Source organism: Saccopteryx leptura, chromosome 8, assembly GCF_036850995.1.
Source record: "Saccopteryx leptura isolate mSacLep1 chromosome 8, mSacLep1_pri_phased_curated, whole genome shotgun sequence".
NCBI classification, from domain to species: domain Eukaryota; kingdom Metazoa; phylum Chordata; class Mammalia; order Chiroptera; family Emballonuridae; genus Saccopteryx; species Saccopteryx leptura.
In genome coordinates this window covers 82,407,501-82,410,782 of record NC_089510.1, presented here as the reverse complement: position 1 = coordinate 82,410,782, position 3,282 = coordinate 82,407,501, and the positions used below count along the sequence as shown (strand labels likewise).

General features: G+C 40.5%; 1 pseudogene; it reads left to right on the top strand.

The window, feature by feature from the left end:
• The first annotated feature begins 1,009 nt into the window (after positions 1–1,009).
• On the top strand, positions 1,010–1,438 carry LOC136379430 (ribosomal protein uL24-like pseudogene; annotated as a pseudogene).
• Positions 1,439–3,282: the final 1,844 nt, after the last annotated feature.

Below are 3,282 nucleotides of genomic sequence, written 5' to 3'. Positions count from 1 at the left end.
ACGGGATCCCAAACTTTCCCAGGTTTTCAAGCCAGAGCATATACAAATAAACATATATTCACTCTGTACATATATACATATTCTATATAAAATGCATATTATATACAGTTTATATGTAATTCTTATGATATCATTTCACATTAAACACAAAATTTGTCTAATTCATCCTTCTCCATACACTTTGAATCTGTCAGTTTCTCGCCGTGCCCACTGCTTTTTGCCTAATTCATGCCACCATCATCTTTGGGTCAGTGCTGGTGGGAAGGAGGCTGTAAGAGGAAACAGGGTGTGGAAAAGCTGGAGGTTAGAGGGCCTGAGTGTGAGCGGACCTCCTCTGAGGAGGTCAGACATCAGAGGTCCAGGGCAAAGGACGGGCAGGCAGGTAAGGGAGAGGGAACAGCTCGGCAATGAGTAGGGTGGACTGACTCTTTCTGCAAATAGGAGGAGAGGTTGTGTGTTAACATCAGGAGGTGGGGTGGGAGGTGTGAAGACAGAGAGAAAGTTTGAACTTGCCAATTAGAGACAGGGAGAGAGGGCGCCTAGATAAACAGAAGGTTTGCCAAGTAAATGTTAGTGCCCAGTGAATGTGGGTGCCATAATTGGGATTAGAATCAATCTGAACAATTGTGTGATTTTCTCCATCAGAGCTCAGAAGCACAGACGTAGTGGCTCAGAAAGCAGGCAGTGAACTTGATTCAAGAATGGGGCAAGCCAGGGAATGTGAGGAATGGCAAAGCTCCTGACAGAGGCAGAAGTGAGGGGCAGGGAGGTTAGGAATCTCATATCTTCAAAGGAAGAATTGAGGACTTAAGGACATGGACAATTGAAGATTGAGGACTGAGCGACATGGAGAACTTCACGTCTTCAAATAAAAATTTTAGTTTGCAAAACGGATGCTCACCAAAACTTTCTTATGGAACTTGTAACAATCAGCCAGTTGGAAACACTACATGACTACATGTCAAAAAATGGTGGTAAAGAGCACTTCCGTGCCAGGTAGACCATCACAATGAAATTCAATGCCCTCATGACCTCGGATCACGGCAAAAACCACAATGGCAGCTTCCACAGCCCCTCCCACGTGCGCCCGCTGGAAGATCATGCCATCCCCACTCTATGAAGCTGTGGCTGAAGTACAACATCTGCTCCATTCTCATCCACAAGGACACAAGGGCCAAGTGGTTCGAAGACACTACAAAGGTCAGCAAATCGGCCTGGTAGTTCAGATGTACGGAAAGAAATATGTTATCTCTGTGGCATGGGTGAGGCATAAGCAGGCTAACTGCATATGCAATCACCCGAACAAGGTGGTTATCACCAGGCGAAAACTGGACAGAGACTGGGAAAAAAACTTTTTGAATGCAAAGCCAAGTCTCGACAGGTTGGAAAAGAGAAAGGTGAATTTAAGGAAGAAATTACTGAGAAAATGCAAGAATAAATATAACCTGTTGTGACCCTGGCCAGTTGGCTCAGCAGTAGAGCAACGGCCTGGCGTGCAGGAGTCCCAGGTTTGATTCCCATCCAGGGCACACAGGAGAAGCGCCCATCTGCTTCTCCACCCCTCCCCCTCTCCTTCCTCTCTGTCTCTCTCTTCCCCTCCAGTAGCCAAGGCTTCATTGGAGCAAAGTTGGCCCGGGTGCTGAGGATGGCTCCATGGCCCCTGCCTCAGGCACTAGAATGTCTCTGGTTGCAACAGAGTGACGCCCTGAATGGGCGGAGCATCGCCCCCTGGTGGGTGTGCTGGGTGGATCCCGGTCGGGCGCATGCGGGAGTCTGTCTGACTGCCTCCCCATTTCCAACTTCAGAAAAATACAAAAAAAAAAAAAAAAAAAAAAAAAAAATATATATATATATATATATATATATATATATATATATAAAACCTGTTGTGCCACCAATTGTTTAACTGTAGATTTTTGGCTTGGTGTATATTCCCTTGAAACTTTTCAAAATGTCTCTGGAATATTTCATTTTCTTCTTGTTTTGTTGTTGATATGTAGGTCTTTGTAAATCTATTTTTGCTGTTTTGATTAATTTTATAAATAAAAATTAGATATGTTTCTTTTTTAAAAACTGGTGAGATATTACAAAAAAATGAAAATTGCCATAATGTCAATGGGAATTTATTGTACATAAATATATTTACTTGCAGATAGATGTAGCACTTTCTCAATGAAAGGGTACATATTACAAGCAATAAGAAATTGATTTTAAAAATTGTTACAAGACAACTAACATATGTCATTTGTAAAGTACATTATCACTTATAAACTTTAGTTAAGTGCATAAATATTTATTAGGACCTATGGAGTTGGAGAAAAATAGGGTTACATATGGTACAAAAAAATTAATATATTAATGATATTAAATTATATGATACTAACAACAATCCACCTATGCAGCAGTTTCACTAATGTAAAAATTATAATATTTAGCTTAGAAGCGAGTACTTTTGGAAATAACACATATGAGGTATAGGGAAAAATTCCTGGATCCTCTAGAGCAGTGGTCCCCAACCTTTTTTGGGCCACGGACCGGTTTAATGTCAGAAAATATTTTCACGGACCGGCCTTTAGGGTGGGATGGATAAATGTATCATGTGACTGAGACAAACCTCAAGAGTGAGTCTTAGATGGATATGACAGAAAGAATCTGGTCATTTTTTATAAATAAAACATCATTCAGACTTAAATATAAATAAAATGGAAATAATGTAGATAATGTATTCTTTCTCTGTGGACCAGTACCAAATGGCCCACAGACCAGTACCAGTCCGCAGCCTGGGGGTTGGGGACCACTGCTCTAGAGCCCATAAGAAATTCTACTATTAGATTTCTTGGTACAAGAACAGTATAGAAGTCTTGGAGGGTATAGTTATTCTTTTTATAATTTAATTTAGCTTGACCTGTGGTGGCGCAGTGGATAAAGCGTCGACCTGGAACTCTGAGGTCGCCAGTTCAAAACCCTGCACTTGTCCGGTCAAGGCATGTAAGGGAGTTGGTGCTTCCTGCTCCTCCCCCCTTTCTCTCTCTCTCTCTCTCTCTCTCTCCTCTCTAAAAAATGAATAAAAGTAAAAATAAAGATAATTTAAAAAAAATTTTAATTTAGACATTGTAGTATAACTTGATATTAGGAAGCGTGATACCTCCCACTTCCTTTTCAAGATTGCTGAGGCTATTCGTGTTCTTTTTTGGTTCCATATAAATTTTGGAATATGTGTTCTATATCTTTGAAGTATGTCATTGGTATTTTAATTGGTATTGCATTAAATTTATAAATTTT